The sequence below is a fragment of the Diabrotica undecimpunctata genome, chromosome 6 (assembly GCF_040954645.1).
Source record: "Diabrotica undecimpunctata isolate CICGRU chromosome 6, icDiaUnde3, whole genome shotgun sequence".
In the NCBI taxonomy this organism is placed as follows: domain Eukaryota; kingdom Metazoa; phylum Arthropoda; class Insecta; order Coleoptera; family Chrysomelidae; genus Diabrotica; species Diabrotica undecimpunctata.
In genome coordinates, this window is record NC_092808.1 from 37,763,106 (window position 1) to 37,788,140 (window position 25,035).

General features: G+C 32.0%; 1 long non-coding RNA gene across 1 annotated transcript; it reads left to right on the forward strand.

Annotated features, from left to right (window-relative positions):
• Positions 1-1,079: 1,079 nt before the first annotated feature.
• LOC140443393 (uncharacterized) lies at positions 1,080-25,035 on the forward strand. The gene is made up of 3 exons (XR_011951204.1): positions 1,080-1,185; positions 7,971-8,176; positions 24,795-25,035. It is a non-coding gene; the product is annotated as an uncharacterized lncRNA (long non-coding RNA).

Sequence of the window (25,035 nt, forward strand, 5' to 3'; positions counted from 1 at the left end):
CCAAATGTTTCCGGCTTCGTCTGCTATTAAAATTCTTATACCCTTTGGTTTTCTATCTCTCTGTACCCCGTTCCTCACACTGGTCAGCTTTTACACAGCAAATAAACACACCCGGTAAATTTCGTCTTCGGAACTTCAAACAAACACAAATCACAAAGCTCCTTCCTTCTTGGACGACTAAAACTGACTAACTAACCTTTTCTTTCTCTCTCCTATCTCATAGCCAAAACCAACCTCCTTGCATTCAAAAATTGACCAATAAAAATCATCCACCTCTGTGACGTATATCGTTACCAACCAACTCTCTCTATAAAACGTCATTCGGGTAATTCCAGAAAACAACCTTCTTTAATTATTCTAACTAAATCTATCTGCTTTACAAATATTTCTTACTAATAGCTACAAACGATACCTGTTTCTTAATTCAATGTCTTTTGTTAATAAACTTTTACCGATATAATCTTTCGGGGAGAAAAAACCACCGCAGATCCCGGTCTATTGTTTTAACACTTTCTATATACACTTTTATTCCGGGTAAATCCATTCCACAATAACCGACTTATTTAAATTTCTTATCGATAATATTTGAAAGTCTTGTCTCTGAGGCCTAATGAACAATTCTTCGAACAACTTAAAATACATATTTTGTCTTATACAGGATGTTTGAAAATTTATATGCCCGTGTCTTTATGAAATATCAATAATTTTAATTTTTATTTAAGTAATAAAATTTGTATATCGGTTTTTTATTGCTTATGGACATTCAAAAGTACAACAAAATATATATATATATATATATATATATATATATATATATATATATATATATATATATATATATGTATATGTATATGTAATCTTACCTTCTAGTTTAATTTTTTTTAATAATTTCGATTGTTTTTGCTTTCACAAATCTTCCCGGTACAGGAATATGTAAATCTAGTGCTTGTACATGTAGGGAGCGTTTTTTTTATTTGGACATTAACCAACTCTAAATATTTTATGCTTTCCTGGTTAGTACCTACTCAAATGTGGTGGGACTTACGCAAAATTATAATTTATGGTGGGCTTATTTTAATTCAAACGATTTTTATATAGCAATACCGCAGATAAAAATAATTATTCATTGTATAATTATGAAGTGATTTTATACTTTGTAGAGGAAACTAGTGTCATTTGAATAAAGTGAGTAATTTTTTTTAGGTAATTTTCTGATTTTTAATTTATATATATATATATATATATATATATATATAATATACATATAATTTTCTGATTTTTAATATATATATATATATATATATATATATATATATATATATATATATATATATATATATATATATATATATATATATATAGAAATGTTTCTCAACGTCGATATTCCCAAAAAAAAAATCTTTATTTCGAAAATAAGTTACAATTTTTGAGAAATTCTACAAACTACTACATTTAATGATTTAAACTTGACTATTGAAACATAATAATTACAATAATAATAAAAATATTAATTTCTTCCTAATTATAACGTCGGATATCGGAATCTGCTGATTCTTAATAGTAAGGGAGCTTATGGCTACATTTCTCCTCCCTCCATTGGTTGGGACTTCGTCCTCGAAGTTTTGGTTACTTCGGCTATCAGCTCGTCTAGTGTCTGGATCTGGGCAGGATGCAATTTTTCTCCAAATAGGATTTTGGAAATTCGTTTTCTTTTCCTAATTCGGAAGATTATTAGGAAAGCTAAAATAGTTAAAAATATTATAACAGAAGTGGTGCTCAGTCCTATGGATAATCGGGGTAGTACTTCTATGGTATCTATTGGTTGAATTTGGCCATGTGTCTCTGGGATTGTTAATTTTTCGATTTTCATCTCATGGTTTGGTATTAATTTTATTGGAACAATTTTTGGAATGGAAATGTCTTGAGACGTCTTTTTATTAAATTGGATACCTTCAATCATTATTGGTACATCTGTCGTCAAGAGGCTGGTTGAATTAATTTCTATCTGCTGGATTCTCATTGGGTGAACTATTCCTAGCAATATGACTTTGCTGGTTTCTTGGAAAAAGTTCTCTGTAATTAATGTTTTTGTGCAATTATCTACATTGGGTATGTTACATTTGGATTGTACATAGTTGGAACAAACTATGTTATCGCCTTGTCCTATACAAGTGTTGAACCATTTATTATTTGTATAGTAGTTTGCAGGTGGCAGAATCATAACATGATCTTTGTTTGGAATGGGATAGATTTTATAGGTAGTGTAAGGAGTTTCATGGAGTATAGGGATTTTAATTATTATGAGCATTGTATTTGAAGTTACACAAACTAAAGTTTTTGTTGACTCTATAAGTTCGTAAGGGTGTTCATTACTATTGGGAATTGAATTTCTGGGATAAATTTTGAGAAGGTTCTCTTTAAGGTCTATTATTTCCTTTAAAGTGAATAATTCTATATTAGAGATATTAAGTTCAGATAAAGTAATGGTTCTTATAAGTTTCATTAGAAATTCGTTTATATTTTGGAGATTTATTATCTCGTTGTGTAGAATGATATAGCTGTCAAAATCAGCTGATAATTTGTTGAGTGCAGATATGAGAATTGAATTATCGGAATTCAGTTTTTCTAAAAGTTTATCGAATCTCGTGTTAAAAGAGTTTCCATAAGATATTTGGTTATTAAATTTTTTTATGATTTCGTTTTGTTTATTTTCTAAAGAGATTATGTGTGATTTTAACAAGTCTAAGTCAGAGTCGTCTGGATTTCCAGTCACGTATTTGATGGCTGTACCTAGAAAATTAAAAAGTCCGCGTTTCTGTTTTCGCGTAATCTTGTGTAGATCGTCTTTTGTTTGTTCTTGTATGTGGGTGTATTGGGAGTACAGTAGCGAGAGAGGTGCATTTTTGAAGTGATCTTTGAAATAGCTTGTCGGACTAGCGTCAATACTGTCGGATAATTTGTCTAGCGGAATGTGAAGAAAATGTCTGTGATAGTGGGAGATTTCTCTTGATTTGCCTATCTCTTCAGCATAGTAACCATTATTCGGAATCTCCTGAATATTGAGTGGATGGACCAGGGCGAGGATTGTCCTGTGAAAAATTTGGGTCTTGAGTAGGTTTATCTACATCTTTTCGTATTCGTTTTACATATTTAAGGTGAGTGCTTGTTAAATTTTGTTTATCTGTTTTACCGATTATTTTTGTTTTGTCTTGCGTTTCTGGATGAATAGTGGAGAAAGGGGCTTGTAATTTGGACTTATGTTTTTTCTTAGAAACATATAGGGATTTTGTAAGGTCTATTTCCGGAATATCTTCGGCATTTTCGTTTTGTCTATCTAAAAGTTGTTGTCTTTTTTGTTTTTGTTTATTATATAGTTCTGCAATAAAGGGTTGGAGTTCTTCTTTATGTCTTTGATTATAAGTTTCGTATATCGGAAGATCAAAGTCGAAATGTATTTCTTCTGCATAGGGTCCGTACAGAATTGAGAACGGGGAATAATCTGTGGAACTGTGGATTGATTGGTTGTAAATAAGAATGGCGTGTGTTAGAATGTCATCTAACGAATCATTTGGATTTTGGGCTTGTAAGGTCCTAAGTTTTTCAATAAGAGTTGAATGAAAGCGCTCTACTGGAGAGTTTGAGGAAGAATTGTTTACTGTTGTAAAATGTATTTCGATTTTGTGGATATTTAGGAATTCTTTAATGACTGCGGAATTAAATTCGGTGCCGCTGTCGCATACAATCTTTTTTGGGTAATTGTGGTGCGAAAAGTAGTGTCTTAATTTATTTAGTATCGAAATGGAAGTTTTGTCGGTGAGCTTATAGCATTGACCGTATTTGGAAAAAGAATCTATTATTGTGAGATACAGGTTTTTATTGCAGTGGAATAGATCGATATGTAATATATCAAAAGGTTTTTGACCTAACAACGGTCCTAATTGGGGAAGTTTATAAGGGCGTCGTTCGTATTTATTTTTTAGGCAAATTTCGCATTTATTGATAAAATTAGAAATAGTTGTCTGCATTGAGGGCCAATAAAATTTTTGTTTTAAATGTTTGTAGGTTTCAATTATTCCGTTGTGATTTTCTACGTGATATTTCTTTATGCATTCTATTTGTTGGTTTTCTTCTTCTATGTCCTGAAGTAGTATATTGCAAAATATTGCTTTGACTGTGGAATTTATTTTTTCTTTAAAATAGTTACAGATAAAAGGTCTAAATTCGTGAGGGATTGTTATTGCAAATTTTTGATTTGGTCTAAGGATATTTTGGAAGGTATTTGCTATTTCTGTTTTCCAATTATTTGTCAAAGTGACAGTGTAACGGTGTTTGTTAAAAATTCTTTTGTATTTAATTTCAAAATTATTTGACTCTGGTTTAAAAATAATTTGGTTTGAGGATAAATTAATTGGTTCAGGTGAAATCTCTATTCCAGTGATAGGGTTCTCAACTGATGTATGTTGTGTGTTAGTACTGTTTTGTAAGTTGTCAAAATCGGCAAGGAAATCGTCTATGTCGAAATTGTCGGGTGGTTCAGCACATTCTGAATTCGGGGGTTCAGCACATTCTGAACTCGAGCTTAGGGCATTTATTTGGACTCGGCTAAGAGCGTCAGCGACTTGATTCTCTTTGCCTTTTTTATATTTAACTTCAAAATCATATTCTTCTAGTTTAAGTCTCCATCGGGCTAATCTAGAAGTGGGGTCTTTAATTTTGTAGATCCATACGAGAGGATTGTGATCTGTTTCTACAGTGAATTTTTGGTTGTATAAATACATACGGAAGTGTTTACAAGAATCTAGTATGGCTAAAAGTTCTTTTTCAATAGTGGAGTAGTTTCGTTCTGCGGAATTTAGAGTTCGAGAATAGTAGGCAATAGGGTGATTATTTTGAGATAATACTGATCCTATAGCTATATTAGAGGCGTCTGTAGTCAGTACAAAAGGCTTTTCGAAGTCTGGATATTGTAAGACTGGAGAATTAGTTAACAATTGTTTGCATTTTGCGAAACATTCTAAATAATTTGGATTTGTGGGGTCGATAGTTGCTCCTTTTCGAGTGCATCTCGAAAATGGGGACGTTATTTTTGCAAAGTTGGGTATGAATCTTCGGTAGTAACCGATTAAACCAAGAAATGATTTAATTTCTTTTACTGTTTTTGGTAGAGGATATTTTTGTATAGCTTCGATTTTTGCTGGGTTAGGTTTGATTCCTTCGGTTGTCACTACGTGACCTAAGAAAGAAACTTCTTTCGTGAGAAACTCAGATTTGTCTAACTGAATTTTTAAATTATTTTTTCTGAAAGTGTCAAAAATAGTCGCAATATGAACTAAGTGTTCTTGCAGTGACTTGGAAAAAATAATGACATCGTCCATGTAGACGAAGCAAAAATTATGAATAAAGGGCCTAAGAATATTGTCCATTAACCTTTCGAATGTTGCTGGGCTATTCTTTAAACCAAAGGGCATACGTAAAAATTCAAAGTGACCATGCGGAACTGAAAAGGCTGTTTTCCGAATAGAATCCGGATGAACTTCAATCTGATGGTAACCTTGAGCTAAATCTAATGTTGTGAAATAACTGGCTTTTCCTAAGTTATCCAGTATCTCATCTATCTGAGGAAGTGGGTAGCGATCACTTTCAGTATGATCATTGAGCTTCCTATAATCAATTACTAATCTAAATTTTTTCTGACCTGAGGCATCAGCTTTTTTTGGTACTATCCAAACTGGAGCTGAGTACGGTGAAATTGACGGTCGAATTATCTTATTATCTAATAAATTATTTATTTGTTTTTTTATTTCTTCCTGCATTGCTTTGGGATGCCGAAATCCCTTAACATAAATTGGATTTTCATCCTTAGTTTTAATTTCGTGTCTAACAGCTGACGTGAAAGTTAAATTTTTGTTTTCGTCGTAAAATACGTCTTTAAATTTTTTGCAAAGACTTATAATTTTATATTTTTCTTCGTTATTTAAGTGCGAAGTACGGATTTTGTTTTCATTAAAATGCGTCGTTGGAATTTTTACTATATTATAATTACAAAAGTTCTCAACTTCAATTCTCTTATTAAATTTCATAGGCATAGGTAAGTCGAAAGTGTCTAGAAAGCCGTTTTTTGCAACGTGAATAGAATGGGGAATTTTGATACCTTGAAAGTGTCTTTCGCGCAATAAAACTTCGCCATTATGAACGCTTACTGGAATTTTTTGGTATAATGTTTCAAATGGAATGCTAACGTGAGGATTCTCAAAGGTTAAAGTATGAGTTGCGTAGCTAATTGTGGCGTGGAATCTTTTCAGATCGTAAGTTCCAAGGAGGATATCAAAGTGTTGACTAAAGTTTGCAATTTTTACGTCGAATGTTTGTGGAATTCCATATTCTAGGAATAGTGGCGTCTTAATATTTAAGTCGTGCTTGGAAGTAATTTTCATTGACGTTAGCGAAAAAGGTTTTCGATAAATATGATTTTTATCAAATAGTTTGAGAGCTCGCGGATTTAAAATTGAATGGGAACCGCCGGTATCGATTAAAACGCGTAGAGTTGAGGGCAATGTTTTTGAAGTATGGAGTTTTAAAAGTGACTGTCGCGGGATTATCGTTTAGGGTGATGTGTTGGAGTAAATCGTTCAGATTTGTAGTTATTCTCTGATGATAATTGTCGTAGGATTCACTATGTTTTTGGACGGTAGTGGATAGTTGTGTTACTAATATGTCTTCGGAACGTCTGTCTCCGTATTTAGTTAATAACGCTGGACGAATTTCTGTCCAATTGGTTTTATTAGAATAGTTTAAGAAATTTCTAGGTTCTCCTTTAATTCGAGATACGATATGGGAATTTAAAATAAATTCTTGGGACGGATTTAAATCTTGGGTGCCTAAGAAAACTATTAAATTATCTACTGCTTTGATAAAGGTGGAGAGGTTGTCTCCAGAAGAGAATTCGGGCAGAGTTGAGCAAAGGCTAGCAATATCGCTATTGGTCATCGGCATTTTGGAACGTAATTTAGATGCAGGCTTAGATTTAGAGGTTTGTAGATTTCTTTTTATTTTTAAATTTAAATTGTCGAATAGTAAACTTAAATTTTCGATACTATTTTGGGAAATATCATTCAATGTACTCATAAAATATATGCAAAAATATAAATGCAAGTATATATAAAAATTCGTTGAAGTAAAATGTTATAAATAATATAAATTCAATAAACAATAAATAATAAATTCAATGTAAATGTTTAAGAATTCAATTAAAATAATAAATGCTCATAAACAATGGTAAAGAAAGGAAAAACTTACGCAAGGATGATCGTGTTTGATTTCCAATACATTTTTCTCTTTTACCAGGTTCTTCAGGATTTCATTAAACTAATGTAGACCAGGAAACGACTATGTTTCTGTATGAAATATCCTGTTCGCAGCGCCAGAAATGTTTCTTCAACGTCGATATTCCCAAAAAAAAATCTTTATTTCGAAAATAAGTTACAATTTTTGAGAAATTCTACAAACTACTACATTTAATGATTTAAACTTGACTATTGAAACATAATAATTACAATAATAATAAAAATATTAATTTCTTCCTATTTATAACGTCGGATATCGGAATCTGCTGATTCTTAATAGTAAGGGAGCTTATGGCTACATTTCTATATATATATACACTTATTTTAAAAATTTCAAGTAATCCATTTATTTTTTTTGTCTTAAATGGATCATTTATTTGGAATTACTAATGTTTGTTCAAGAAAGAGTTTACTGTATTTGTCGAAAGACTTAAATAAATTCAAAGTTTGAATTAATTATTGACTCGTTCACTCATCATTGGATCTGTGCAACTCTAAGTAATAGTTGGTCGCGTTCCCTTTTTCCTTCATTGTTGCTGGTCACGTGCAGCAATATACAATTGCTTAATAAAATAATTATTTAACTAGTATTTTAAACTTTTAGGCATTTAATTTTTTTTTATTTAGGAAAATTAACATGAAAACCGTCCCCATTATTTTTGCTGCTCTTGCTGTTGCTTTAGTGGAAACCGATGAAATCAGTGACTGTAAATGTAGTTTCCTATTTACACCAGGAAGGGACGTAGATGGAATAGTGAGATGTATTTCACATGCTGTTAGAAGATTACCAGTTGAGTGTAATTTACCAATTCGTCCTCACTGTAAATGTTCAGGTATTAAGAACGATTTTACTTAATAATTCATTAGGAAATACTATTCTTACTAGTTTAAAATAAAACTAACGTATAAATAAACAGTTTGGTAGAAACTAAAACTTGTTTACAAAGTTTATAAGGCAAACCTGCAGATCAAACCACGAACAAAATGCATTACGTATTTACATGTTTTGACTAGCACAAATTTATATGGCAAAAAAACAAGATATTATGCGTATGACCACTAATATTAATTTTTAGATTTGCATTACACAGTTATAGGAATATTTAAGCTTATTCTTTGGGAGTTCTAATCAAACGTTTTGGAGAAATTTAATATAATTAATATCTAACAATGTAGAAGGAGAGGTTCTTAGAAATGCGGTATTATTATAAAATATTTACAATCTTTTTCTCTTACGGTTATACTGAAAGGTAATTAAAACTTTAATATTTTATATACCTTTTGTATAAGTATTATATTATAGTATATTTCAATAGATCTGCTCCGCAGCGGCACGTCACCTAGGTGAAAAATCTGTGTATAATAACCCAGGTGGGGTATTATTAACTCCATTTAAAATTGATTAGAAAAACTCAACAAACATTTCGAACACGAATTTATTTTTTTAAATATCTTATTTGAGTGTCTAAGTTTTCATAAATAACAGCAGTTTTTTCCACTGGATTAAATTTGACCGCGTATTAGGTAAAATTTAAAAAATAATAAAATTTCTACAAACAAAAAACACTAGATACATAAAAAATTCACAAACAAAAGATAATGATTCAAAATAAGAGATTTTCCAAAAAAGTTTTTTCAAAGGTTCAAATAAAAATATAAAAAAGCAGGGCATTGGATATCCAAGCTTGAAAAAAGTTAGGGGTCCCGGAACTAGATACATTCATCAAAAATGCGATGAAGGTGATCTAAACAATAAAAATTTTGGCATTGATCGCACGTTTGTTTAGTTTTTCAGTCAGATTTTCTGGAACACTTTTGACACCGTCCACGTCCCGTACGTTTCTTTTTCGGTGGAGCTTGGTCACTTTCTCCCAAAACTTGAACTGTTTTGAATCGTAAATGTTTTGTAAGTCGCGGATTACTTTTTTGTTCTTCCATAATTGGCGTAACTAATACTAATCCCAGATCTTCGAGGAATATACGACGTTTCTTTGAATAGTCACTAGTGTTTGTTCTGTAAATTACCTGGCTGTTGATTTCAGCTGTGTCTATTAGTGAAAAAAATATTCTTAGTGGCCACCTCCTACAATTACAAGCTACACTGTTACTTCCTGTCAACTCAGTCGCCGTATCAACCCCCCTTTTTGTAAAGTTATAGAAACTTATTATTTTTGGTAAAAGCTTCTCGCCGGTAGATTTATCTATTTAATCATAGTGATGAAGTGATGATAATAAAATCACGTTTTTCCCTTTTTTTGGTACAAAGGATAACATAGTTATATATTCCTGTAATCCAAATACCGAGGACTGTGGTTGTCTGTTCTTAATCTGTATAAGTTCTGAAAAATCTCTCGCTTGTTTTTTCTCAGAGTTCCTACTGAAGTTAAACGATTTCATTCACGCAAAATTTTCACAAGTTCGTAAGAGGTATACCAATTATCAAAAGTGATATTTAGATTTTTACCAAAAATTGGCGCTATTAGTCTTTGGAAAATATCATTAAGTTTATTGTTATTTGGTACGGCCCATCTGGCTGGGTCCCTGCATAAATTTGTATATTAAAAACATAAAAAGTACGGGAGTCTACTAGGGCCTGAATTTTTATTCCGCATTTCGCGGGCTTGTTGGGAATAGGTATACTGTCGGAATGAGCAACACCCACGAAAAGACTCTAACTTCTCGTCAATAGTCAAGCACTGTCCTGGTGAGTAAGCTCGTTGATAATTTGCGACAAATTTTCAGACTTATCAGATTATGCCAACTTATCAAACTGTTACCTTTCTTGTCGATTGTCTACATTAACGAAACAAGCACTGCAATAAAAATTGTAAATCTATTGAGGACCATCACTGAACGAAATATATCGATTCCTGTACCATTTGTTCGTCAAAGGTCTTTTAGATTACGATGACCATTTTTATATACACCTGCAAAGGAGAAGAGGCCAAATTATGCCTTTATTTTAACAATATTGGTCCTGCTACAATATGCTTTATCTTTGTAGGCTAACGCTTTTTTATCTATTAATATATTGGTGCAGACCGTGATATCTTCAAGAATTTCTTTATAAAAAAAGAAGCCAGCAATCTAAAAGAGTCTAATCGGTTTTAGCATATGTTTTGGATCCTGTTAAGTTCTAAATTATATTCTCTGCCCTCGTTTTAACTGCTTTATTACTATGGTGTTTCCTTCATTTTGTTTTGGAATCATAACCTAAATAATAAAGATATTTTTATCTTCTTTTTGCTTATTTTCACATTCCAATACTTTTAGTTCCTCAATTTCGTTATTTTGTTCACCATCAGACTGATTATTTATGTGATCCATTTCGTTTTCATCGTCGGAGTCCATAATTTCCTACTAATCATCTTCGAGTTCCTGCCAAAGTGCCAATAGTTTGGCTTGTTCTTTTTAGTAATTTATTCTAGAGAAAATAGTTTATATGTACAACAAATAACGCCACGAATTAAAATGTTCTTAGTTACTTTGCGAATTAAAATTGTGTCTTCGTCACCCAGTTGGGGTCTAATCGCATTGCAGAACACTGTACTCACTTTGTCGATCAACTTACAACTGAAATTGGTTTAGAATACCCAACGGCAACATATTTTAGGAAGCTATAGGCAACCAATAAGACATCCGTGTATTAACCATAGAATTATGCTAGTTTTAAGTGTGTTGGGGGTACCATTAGACCCCACCTAGGTGACGATGGGTTAAGAATTCTCCAAATATAAGGTTATGCTGACTTCCGCTGAATGCTTTAGAAAATTTGACAAATTTAATTTGTCACCTTGTCAGCACATTTATCGATTTTACACCCTGTATGTTCAGGCATATACCAGTTTGCTCCGGTATTCACATTGTCATACCCTACAGAAAAGTGTCACAGGTAAATTCACATCAGTCATAAATTTCTTAAAAAAGATAGTTTTAAAATGCCTTTAGTAGGTACACAATTAATAATAATAAATGGTCAGGGTCAGCGTAAATAGAGAATTTTGTCTTCATAAAGTAGGTACTTTGATACATTTTGTTAATAACATGCTTAATAAAAATTTTATGATAAGAAATATGGATGGCGCGTATCTTAATATTATTACTTTAGTTACGGTTTGAATGTCTTTAATTCATCATGGAGAAATTTCAAATAAATAAAATGTTATAGCAAAAGGAGCAAGTCTATGCCAATTATTGACAATTATAAGTTTAAATTCCATAAAATGCATGCTAATAATATCAAATATTGGCAGTGTATAGAAATAAGTTGAAAATTCTGAATATTTGTAACCGTGCAGTTAAATGTAGTGAAAATCACAACCATGAAAGTTTATCACAAACATTGTTAAAGGGGCAAAATTTAAATAATGGTGTTAAGCGGAAGGCAATGGACGATTTGTGTGAGAAACTATTACAGGTAATACACAGCGAAATTAAACGAACTGGCACTGAGACTCTTACTGTACAAGATGTACATTTGGTTAGAAAAAAATTTTTATAATGCAAGAGTCCGAAGTTTGTACAGTACATTGAAGTGACAACATATAAAAAAAACAACTTTTAATAAAAAATTATTCGCTACACAAATTTGTCGCTTTTCCTTTTGTATCCAACTTAACATTTTTAAGTAGATAAGAAGCAATTTGTGTTGATGGAACTTTTAAATAATGCACAAAATTTCTCAATTAACTATTTACAGTTCACGGATTAGAAAATAGACACTATGTGTCGCTAGCATTCTTTTGCTTTCAAATAAGACATTAAAGTCATATGTAAATACACTAAATTGTTTAAAGACAGAGTGTCAAAAATTAAAACCAAATTTTAGTACCAAGATGGTGTATGCCGATTTCGAAAAGCAATCCATGCAGCTGTAAGTGAAGAGTTTCCATCTGCAAAAATAAAAGGATGTAGACATTCATCTTGGACAATCATGGAAAAAAAATTTAAAAAGTCGGACTGGCTAATGAGTATTTAAGGACAATGACGTCGGGCAATACCTTAGATATATGTTTGGTATACCTTTCCTGGATTCACTAGACGTAGGTGAGTGCTTTGCTCTAGTCTTTAGGGAGATATTTGGCAAGATATATCAAGCCGTACAAGAATTTGCTGACTACATGGGGACAACTATATTTCTAAAAAGTCAGACTTTTCAGAGGTCAGACGTTCTGAGACATGGGCGAAAAATAATCACTTAAACGTACAATCAATGTCTGTGAAAGGATCCATTCTAAAGTTTTAAAATACAGGGTAAAATACAATAAAATAGAAGGCACCATTTAGAGCAAAAAAGTCTTATATACTTTTTGGTATGAAAAAAGAAATCTGTTAACTATGTGCAGTACGAAAATCTAAACGTACAAAGTCACAACTTTAGTAAACAGATATTTTAGCTTCCAGACGAGTACTTCAAAACGGTACTCCACAAGGATCTACTCTAAGTCTTACTCTCTTTCTAATTGCAATAAATAGTATTATACATCAAATAAAACTACCTGTATTTGCTAGCCTATATGCAGATAACTTACCTTACACACAATTGAAAGCTAGTCGCAAAACACGGGTTTTATATTCTCTAGTGAAAAGACACCTTATTTAATTTTTAGCAAAAGAAAAAATTGTCCTAATGTTCAATTAACACTAAATGGAGTTGTCTTGAAACACGCAGAAGAAATAAATTTCTTAGGACCCTCTTTAAACGTACCTTAAACTGGGAAAGCCATATAACTAGACTTCGGCAAATATGCATATTGCATATTTTGCATATTGTGCATATTTTATACAAATATTTCATATTTTGGCATATTTGTATAAAAGTTTGCATAAAGTGCATAAAAGTTCAGATTTTTATACTGTATTTGAAAATTTTTAAACATACCAATTTATTTCAATTCTTGTATAAAATTTTGTAGTCATTTTAATCAAGAAATGATCTAAGTACGTAATCTCTACAGGTACAAAACATTTACAATTTCAAAGAAGATCAATTTAAGTAGCCCTCAACATTCTTAGAAAGTCTCGGTCACTGAGGCATTCAGTTATTGGATAATCGCTAAGGGTTCGCTCATTTGCATTTTATGATCTAATCCCCAAATCTATCTACAATTTATTGTATCTTAACAGCAGTTAAACGGCTAATAGTTTTGTTCCTAATTTAGGGATTTTCCAAAATCTCCCAGTTTATTGAATTAGGTACCTAAACATTTCTAATTTGATGCTCAGATTTGTAAATCATTTTTGTTTTGATATTCAAAGCGTAAACACTCGTTGTGCGTAACAAAAAGGAAGATTGTGATTTTATAATGCCTAAAACAACCAGTGCTTCAACTTGGATTAAACCTTATAAAGAGCTGTCTATGGATATGGGAAAAATCTACTGTTCAGTCTGTGGCAAAATTGTAAGTATCTAATATTTTCTATTAAATATCTAATATTTCATACATACAGGGTGTTTCCAAATGACACTTACAACGTTTGACTGTAGATACTTCTCGAAAAATTGAACAAAACGATATAGTTAATGAGGGGTCAAACTTATTTACTTTTCGAGATACAGGGTGTTAAAATTAAAAAAAATTAAATTCTTTTAGTTAATAACAATAACTTTAAAACCAATAAACGTATTCACTTGAAATTTAGTACTAGTAGGTAGTTTTTAAATGAAAAATAGCTTCCTTTAGTGAGAAAAAATTGTCCATGGTACAATACAATGGTGTGTATTAGAAAAATTTTTCACATTTACTTTTTTTTATGAAGTCAGCTATTCTAAAACACAATTATTTTTATTGTAATTGAATTAACAAAAAAAAACTTTTGTTGAATTTTAAAATAAGTTATATGATGTACTAATGGTTAGTAACAAAAACTAATTTGTGGATTAATACTGCATTTAAAACACTTAGTGAGAGTTTTTTTTCCAAACCAGTTATTTGATTAACCAAAAACACCTTGTATATTTTTATATTTTAAAGGTTGGGTTAAAATAAAGGTTTTTATTTTTATTTATAGATAGCATGTGAGAAGAAATTTCAGATAGACCAACATGTGAGAACTGCTTCACACATTGCAAAAAAAGGAAAAATAGGAGGAAAACATCAAACTTCAATGGCTAAATGTTTCCAATCTACTTCAAAAAAATTAGATGAGCAAGAAACTTTTAATGAAGACTTGTGTCGCGCATTAGTGTCTGCAAACATACCGCTTTCAAAATTAGCAAATGTAAATTTTAGTTCGTTTCTAAAAAAATATTGCAAACTTAATGTTCCAAGTGATCGGTCTCTAAGAAGAAATAATGTGAACGGGCTATACTCGTCGGTGTTAATTAATATTAAGGAAGAAATTGCAGATAAATATTTTTACATATCTGTAGACGAAACCACTGATTCCTCAGGAAAGTATGTTGCTCATTTATTGATTGGTGTTCTTAAAGAAGAGACCTTACCAAAATCTCATCTTATTTCATGCCAGCAACTTGAGAAAACAAATGCTTTAACAATTTCGCGTTTTATACAAGAAACATTAGCAACTTTTTTTCTTCCGACAACTATTCCTTCTAATAAATTACTGCTTATTTTATCGGATGCTGCTCCTTATATGGTGAAAGCAGGACAAAATTTAAAAATATTTTTCCCAGATTTAATACATGTTACTTGTGTAGCGCATGGATTAAACAGAGTTGCAGAGGAAATACGAAAAAAGTTTCCTCTTGTAAATACCATGATATCCAGTGTCAAAAAAGTATTTCTTAAATCTCCTATAAGAATTTAACTTTATATATAAGTATACTATACTATAACTTTATAAAGAAATGCTACCTAACAGTCCTCTTCCACCACAACCTATTTTAACGCGATGGGGAACATGGTTAGAAGCAGCTAATTTTTATGCAGATCATTTTGTTAAAATAAAGAACATAATTGATACGTTAACAGATGAAAGTTCCCAATCTCTTTTGGATTCTAAACAAACTTTTCAGAGTAACTTGCTTCAACAAGAACTTTTATTTATAAAATCAAATTTTAGTTTTGTTCAAAAAACAATTACTCAGTTAGAATCACCAAAACTGTCATTGTTCGAAAGTACAGCATTAATAAAAGAATTTGCGTCATGTTGTCGGAACGTTAGAGGTAATATTGGAAAAGATATTTTAAAAAAATTTGAAGCTACTATGGAAAAAAATAAAGGTTACCATATTCTTTCTGAAGTAGTCAGTGTTCTAGCTAGAAATATTTCGGAAACAATTAATTTAGAACCAAATGTTTTGGTTAGTTTGAAAAATGCTCCCGTTACATCAGTTGATGTTGAACGAAGTTTTTCCATATATAAATATATGTACTCGGCCTGCGTAGCGCAAGCGGTAGGATGCCTGCCTCGCAAGCCGGTGGTCCGGGGTTCGAATCCCACCGCCGGCAAGAACATCTAGACATTTTAAAAATGTCTATAGGCCCCAGGTCGACTCAGCCTGAATAAAAATGAGTACCTTGGGTAAAACCAGGGGTAATAATAGACGGTTGAAGCGTAGCACTGGCCATGTTACCTTCCTTGTATACCGTAGGCCCTAGATATAGCAGACTACCCTGCTATACTCCCAAATCCGCGACAGCGGTATAAAACGGGAGACTATTATTATTATTAAATATATGTACTCAGACAGAAGCCACAAGTTTTTGTTAGAAAATTTTGAACACCACTTGGTCATTTATTGTTACCATAATTCTAAATAAGTTTATTCATACTTAAAAATGATGTAGTTACTTAAAATAAATGTAAATCTTAATGAATAGTAGGAAATATTTAGTTATGTACACTTTTTTTTTTAAATAAAATTGTTACTATTTTACGATTTTTTTATTTATTTGTATGCATATTTTGTAAAATATTTGCATATTTTCGGGTAAACACGTGCATATTTATGCGCATATTTTCTACATTTTTATTTGCATATTTGCCGAAGTCTACATATAACCAATCTGTCAAATGTACCATTGGTACATTTGAATTCTCGTAGCGTCTCCTAAAAATAATGTTTTTAAGTATGTAATGTATGTAAGTTTATATCCCTGTGAGGCACTCTATTGTAATATTTTGAAACTACAAAACCGACAGTACGTGCATAATTTCTTTTGTTTTGCGACAATGGCACAAAGCAGTCGTGGTGAGCGTGTTTGGAGAAAAAAGGGTAAGTACTATCTTCAAATATTTATTTAATCATAAATAATTTACAGCACATTTTTTATTCACTGTGTTCTTAAAAGGTTGCAAATTAATGTAAACAGTATAGTTTATCAAAAAAATAAACAGATAATGAGTAATAACAGATAATATGTTTTATCCTTTATGTAGGAATACGGTGGCAAACACTCTAAGTTAACATTTTTTTATCGTATAGGACATTTGTTGGTTACAGTTTTTATTTTCAGCATTATCAGAAGAGGAATTATTAGAATTGCTCAATAATTAAAATGCATCCAATGTTGACTTTTCAAGTGATGACTATGATAATGATACAGAATTTCGAAAATAAAAACGACACATCCAGTTCTGATGAAACAGGAATAAATTCTGAAGATATATCTAGATCTATTTCGCCTATTGTAGAAGAAAGTGATTCCAGCGATGTTTCTAGATGTGTAGCTTTGCCAGTTATTTTGGATATGTCTTTTGTAATTCAACCTTATTCTTCTGGACGAGGAAGACATTCCTTAAGACGAGGACGAGAATATGAACGAGAGCTGGGCCGTGGCAGTATTGCAAGAAAAAGAAACGTGGGAAGAGGTAGACAAACGACAAGCATGCAATCTAGATTTAATAAAAATGACGCTTTAACTGATAAATGATGTGGCACATTTACTTCGAAGTTATCACTATTGTTACAGCCTGCATATTTTCTAAATGATGTAGGCATCAATATATTGATGATAATATTCTTTTGGAAATAGTGAATTCCACCAATAGAACCGCTATTTTAAATAAAGGAAAATATTTTAGGTTATCTTTACGCGAAATCAAAGGTTTTATCGGCATAACGATGGTAATGTCAACTTTGCAGTATCCACAAATTGGCATGTATTTGGCGGAAAAATTAAGAATCCATATTGTTGCAGGAGCAATGAGCAGTCAATGTTTTTATGCCATGAAAACTTCATTAAAAGTAGTTTTTGATTCCGATATAAATGTAGAACAAAGATATGTGAAGGTTGTCACGCTCAAGAACCCACTGAATCAATAAGTATCGACGAAATGATTATTCCATTCTCCGGTAGATGTCCAATTCGTCAGTATTGTCCCAATAAACCAAATCCTGTAGGGTTAAAAGCTTTTGTTCTGGCCACTCCACAAGGAATTGCATGTGATATAATTATTTATCAAGGGGATTCAACATTTCCACAATTATCTAGTAACGGTTTTGATTTAGGAGAGTCAGCTTGTATCTAGTAAGATCACTGGTACTAAGGCGTAAAATATTAAAATATACTTTGACCGATATTTTACTACCCCAAAGCTTTGTACCGAATTATTGTCACGTGGACTTTATGGACCTGGAACCATTATGAAGAACCGGATCCCTAAAGATTGTTTCATGCAATCGGAAAAACTTTTTTTAAAATCTTTAAAGGGTACTTATGAAATCAAAAACAGGGATGAGGCAAAATGGCCATCACACGGTGGATAGACAACAAACCATTAATAATGATATCTACTATTTTTTCCTTGGGGAATACAGATAATTGTAAGCGGTGGTCAAAAAAAAATAAATGCTATGAACAAGTTTTCCGGCAAGAAGTAATTAATGAGTATAATAATATATAATAGTAGTAAAGAAGATAGAGTTCAATTAACGACTAAACATAAACACAGAAGAACGCCTATTACTCCTTTACTATCAGTTATACGAAGGCAACAAAAAGCCATGCACATGCCAGATTATGCCTCTAAACAAAACAGATGCAGAAACAGCTGCTCCATCAAAACAACAATATTTGCAAAAAATGTTCAATTTTCTTATGTTTTACAACTGCAAGACGTTGTTTTAGCGATTTTCACGAAAATGCATAAATTTTTAAAAATGCATAAATATTTTATGATGAAATAAGAACAGCTATAGATACAAATAAAGCAAACTACGAAATACTATTAGGAGATTTTAATGCTAAATTGGGCAAAAAAGAGGAAGATTACGAACATTTAATTGGTAACTATGGCTACGGGAAAAGAAACGATAGAGGAGAAACGCTTCTCAATTTCATGAATGAACATAACATGTACTCAATGAACTCCTTTTTCAATAAAAAACCAAGCAGATAATGGACATGGATGAGCCCCGATAAAAAGACAAAGAATGAAATAGATTATATCTTAACGAAGAATAGAAACCTAGTAGAAGACGTATCAGTATTAAATTAGTTTGACCTAGGAAGCGATCATAGACTAATAAGAACAAAACTAATAATTAACAAAATACTAGAAAGAAAAAGAATACATGAAAAAAGATACAAATGGACATCTGAAGAAATCAAAAATAATGAATTTAATAAAAAGATAGCGCATGCATTAAATCAAGTTAGCATGCAGCAGATAAACTCCAATGATATTGATGATTTGAATAACCTTATTACCGAAACAGTGAATAAAAGCCTTCTGCAACTAAAAAAACCAAAAACAACATACAATGAATTAGACAAAGAAATATTACAACAAATAAAAAGAAGGAAGATCTTAAATAAATCTAACAAAAGGGGAACCGACGAATATAGAGAACTTAATAGGCAGATTAGAAAAGGAATCAGACAACAAAAAAGAAAAGAAAACGAAAAATTAATAACAACAACTATTGAAAAAAATAAGAGTATGAAATGCCTCAGACCGACACTAGGACGACGTCAGATGATATCATTAATGGGAAAAGGCGAAAATGAAATCACAACTAGAGAAAACATACTGACACGAATAGAAGAATTTTACACAGAACTTTACAGAACACATCAACAAGATGATGAGATGAGACCAGCACGGAAATTAATAAAAAATGTTGGATCAGAAATAATGCCAAAAGTAACAATTTCAGAGGTAACTACAGCATTGGAAAACATGAAGAGAAATAAAGCTGCAGGAGAAGATAGTATTACCACAGATATGATATTAGAAGGAGGTAAAGAACTAATTGCAATTGTAACTAAGCTTGTGGACAGTTGTTTACATCAGGGCAAAGTCTCTAAGAGCTGAAACAACTCTAAAGTAATCTTATTACACAAGAAAGGTGATAGTCGAAAATTGGAAAACTACAGACCCATCAGCCTACTGTCACACCTGTTTAAAATACTCACCAAAGTCATAACTACTCGACTAACAAGAAAATTAGACGAATACCAACCATATGAACAGGCAGGTTTTAGAAAAGGCTATTCAACTTCCGATCACCTGTTAATCACAAAAATATAAATAGAAAAATGTAACGAATACAAGTTTCCAGTTTTCCTAGCATTTGTAGACTACGAAAAAGCTTTCGATACCATAGAACACACGGCCGTAATAAACGCAATGCAAAATTGTAGAATAGACAGCAGATATATTAACTTAATAAAAGAAACTATGAACCAAGCTACAGCTACATACTACCTAAATGAACATGAACACACGAACCCTGTACCATTAAACAGGGGAGTCAAACAGGGAGATACTTTATCACCCAAACTGTTCACCTTAGTTTTGGAGGACGTTTTTAAAAACCTAAATTGGAAATATAAGGGAATAAACATCAATGGCCGCTACCTCAGTAATCTACGATTTGCAGATGACATAATCCTGATAGCTACTGACCTACAAGAAATACAAACCATGCTTTTAGAACTACATACCAAATCTTCTAAAATAGGACTGAAAATGAATTTAAACAAAACAAAAGTCATGCACTCCGAAGACACCGTGACAATAATAAACGATAAAGTTATAGAAAAAGTTGAAGAATATATATACTTAGGACAAAAAATAATACTAAATAAGGAAATTCAAACTGAAGAAATAAAAAGAAGAAGAAAGTTAGCTTGGGCAGCATTTGGTAAACTGAACTATATACTCAGAAATCAACAAATTCAATTACATCTTAGATCTAAAGTTTTTGATGCATGCATTATTCCGATATTAACTTATGCGGCACAAACATGGACAATCACAAAAAAGAATATGAATATACTTAGAGTCACTCAACACGCGATGGAAAGAGCAATGCTAGGTATATCACTTAAGGACAAGAAAACAAACACATGGATAAGACAGAAAACCAAAGTCACCGATGTGGTGCAAAAATCATTAAAGTTGAAATGGGAATACGCTGGACATGTAGCTAGGAGCGATCTAAACAAATGGCACAGATCAATTTTAACCTGGAGACCATACCAACACAAAAGACCCTGAGGCAGACCTCCTATGAGATGGACAGATGATCTGAAAAGGACTGCCGGGAAAAATTGGCTACAAGTAGCGTACAATAAAAAACAATGGAAAGGAAGACTTGAAGAGGCTTATGTTCAGATGTGGACGGGAATGGCTAGACGAAGAAGAAGAAGAAGAAGCATAAATTTTATATTTTTATTATTTCAAACATTTATAGTATGTATATTTTTTGGTTATAATAATAAATCTTGTTTTTGTAGTCTCAAAAATAAAAGACATATTACCTTCTTTAATTTTTTTAAATTTTTTTATCTTTAATAATCTGGTAATATAGGCAACCAGAGTCCTATGAGAAGGACAATATTTTTTATTTAAAAGATCAACAACCCACATCTGCCCTTTATGTAGGACATTAATAAAATCAATATTTTCAGATTAAGATATTTTTAAACATTTTTTCAGATACCTTTTAAACTTCCTTAAGCAAGTCTGAAAGCTAACAATATTATTTAAAAAAAAAAGATTTCTATGGGCAGGAAATTAAACTACATTTTTGTTCCAAATTGTGTATTCTATCCATACCTTCTAGGAACGCACTTATTTTAGGAACACGTTTATATATTAAAATTAACACTTAGATAAACATACATACTTCGTATGTTGTGTAAATTAAAGAAAAATAAAATGAATAGATTTAATATTGCCAAATGTATCTTATTTAAATTTATACCGAAATACATGACTTGTTTTAATTTATATTTGTTTAGTTTTGTAAAGGAAGACGATATACCTATTAGATGATTTTCTACTTGTATTGCTTAGTCTCATATATATTTTCGAATTAGCACAAATTATTTCAGTAACTTAAAAAAAAAGAATTAATAATATATAACAAAATATTTAACAAAATTCCCAAACTAGATCAAAATTTTTAAATCAATTAATAATATTTTTTTTTTTTATTGAAAATTAACGTGCTCGGCAACAAAGGCCACTTACATGAAAACGGTTACAAGTGTAAAACTGCTACAATAAATTACAAGAATATGTTATAGAGTACATATTGTTAGAATACAATCAAAATTATATTTTATAATATAACTGAACGTCTCTGAGGAATTTTAGACTTGAGGTTATTTGATCCAAGTTATTGAGTATGTCTTTTAAATCACTTTTAAGGCAATAAAATAGTCTTTTTGCTGAATATTGATGACATTCGGTGAGAATATGGTTAACTGTTAGATGTGATTGACAGGTCTCACAAGTGGGTCGGTTGCTGGATGACATCAGGTATCCGTGTGTTAATCTTGTATGTCCTATTCGAAGTCTTCGTGTTACAATAGCATCTCGTCTGGACATACTGGCAGAGATCAAATCAAGGGGGCTATCGACTAACTGTTGGATATGATGTAGTGCTGATTTATTAGTGTCCCAGTGTTGTTGCCATCGGGTTCTTACTCGTTTCTTAATGTGAGATTTTAAATCTTTACTAATTTGTATATTAACCGTATTATCAGATGATGTTGAGGCAAGTTTTGCATGGCTGTCTGCAAGTTCGTTGCCTGTGATACCAATATGGGATGGTACCCAGATTAATGTAACTGTTATTTTTTGGGATTAGTTGGTAACAATCAAGGATCTTTTGGACAATAGGATGATCAGTGAATATATTTTGGATAGATTGTATTGAGGCTAGTGAGTCTGTGCATATTGCAACTTGTTTATCAGGTGAAGAAATGGATTTGAAAGCCTGAAATATGCTAAATAGTTCGCCAGTGGAAACGCTACAAAACGAGGGGATACAAGATGATGTGATAAGGTTATCTGACGTGGTAACAGAACAGCCTACTCCTGTATCATTCTTTGAGGCATCAGTGTAAAGTACTATGTCGTATTTATTTGTAAATATAATTTTTTTAAAAGACTTTTTAATGAGTTCCCTGGGTGTTGTAAGTTTATCGAATCTTGTAAGAGATGTGTTAAACTGAGGGGTGATTATAGACCAAGGAGGATATGGAGGTAGGGGTCGTGGGATTGTTTGTGATAGAGAGATGTTATTAAGTAATTGTATTAAAATTAGTGGAATGGGTTTTATTGATGGTGATTTAGAATAGTAATGCTGGTTGTTAGTTGATGAAGTAAGAAGAAGATAAACTGGATTGGAGGTATTGGATGAAACGGAGGCAGCATATTTTTTTTGCAATCTTGTTATTCGGATTTTAAAAGATCTCTCTTTTGATTGCGAATGAAGAAGAGATAAATCATTAAGCAATCCCTGGATATTGGAAGTGAAATTGAGAGCTTCTCTAAGTGGGTCCGGTATGCCGTAGGTAATTTCTAGGAAAGCTATAAATTGGTTTTCAGTAAGAGTTAGTTCGGATAAATTATTTTTATAAATGGCTTGGACTGCATTATAAGAAATGGGTGTCAATTTATGTTCTTTTGTTTCAATTGTTTTACTTTTTTTCTTTTGCGGCTGGCTAAAAGAATTAGTGGTAGATTTTACAGATAAGGGGGGAGGCATTTGATTAATAGTTGGTTCTGGAGTAGGAACTGGAGAAAGTTGAGAAGGGGTGCCAGCATTACTGTCACTGGATATAGCCCGTTTCTGTCTCTGTACGGGAGGTGATGCTAACTGTGTTACTAAGGGGATGCTTTTTGCCACATTAGTTGTAGTTTCGGGGTAAGATGTGGATGGTGCATTGATTTGATTGGGAGTGCATTCGGGTATCGTTGTATTTGTGGGTATGGATACGGAGGTAGTGGGAGAGGGAAGTTCGGATTGGGCTACAGAAATTGGTTCATTGGTACAAGTTTCAGCAGTATGACCATCTTGTTTACATAAAAAACATTGTAATTTGTCAGTAGACACAAATATTCGATATGATGTGTAGTCATGAGTTATTAAAAGAGAGGTCTGGACTGAAAAGTTTTCTTTATCCGGAATAACGTACGCCACTCTTCGGAAGCTCATTATATGTGCATATTCATCACCTAGCGAGCCACATTTCACGAATGATACAGGAGAGACTATCTGTAAACCGATATCTTTTAAAGCTTCTTTGATAGTGCTGTGAGGTATCGTGGGAAATACATTTGATATAAGAATACGCTTAGCAGGTGTTATAAGTCTTCGGATAGGAACAACTGTTGAGTTAATAATGATACTTTGGTGGGCACTGAGAAGATCGTCGATTAGTTTAACAGAGTTTAAATAAATACAAATGCGGTTATTTGAGATTCGAGACGCAAAGATGATATTTTTTGGGGTAACGATGTCTCCTATAGCTTTTATGTACTCAAATAGAACGACATTAGGAAGGGCATGTAAGATAATGGCTTGATTTTTATGAGGAAACGTAGGAGGTGGAGGTTTAGATAAAGTGGCAGCAACATAAGACTTGGTATTATTGATCGTGTTATTTTGTGAGGTCATTTGAGTAGTAGTTGAGGTCATTTTAGTGAGCGGTTCTGGATACCAAAACCACTACACATAAATTTTTATTATCAATGCACCAGATGTCCTATTGGGACTCTGTGGATAAAAGCATTAAAAATAACAGCTACCTTAATTTTTTTTACGCCACTGGAAAGTCAAATTTACCAATGCACTTTTGAACCATTAAAGTTGAAATGTTTCGGTGAAATTGTCACATATCGGTCTTTACTCGTCGGCTGCTTAAATTGGAATGGAATAGGATTTTAATTTTACCACTATTCACTATTTACTCGTTCAGACTTTAAGAATAATCATTTAAATATTTAAATTTTAAGGAGAAACTTTGAAATGCGTCTATACACTTTGACAAATGTTTGACGTTTTTTGAATATTTTTTAAAATACGCGAAATACGCGGCATACTGCGGCAAAACTGAAATAAATATAATCTAAAGTGTTTTTTATCGCAGGCGCGAACTAGTGTGCTCTGACTTGTTTTTATCATGTTAATGAGTGCAATGCGTTTAATAAATTTAAAAGTTAGTTCTGATGGTACTTTAGTAACATCAAATCTAACAAGGTATGAGGAGTGTTAGTTTAATAGACAATGTTTTTTTATAGAACCGGCCACTGCACAAATGCTAGAACTTGATTACGAACATCATCGGACGGAATACTCTTGTGTACAAAATAAAAACGGAAAAGAAGTAAAGAAATGGGCTTGTGAAAATAAGGATGACTGGATTAAATTCTATAAGGAATACCCAAATTTAGAACCTATAAACAAAACTGTATAAATATGTGTGAACATCCGAATAAACAAATATAACTTACGGAATTATTAATAAACTGAATTAACAAA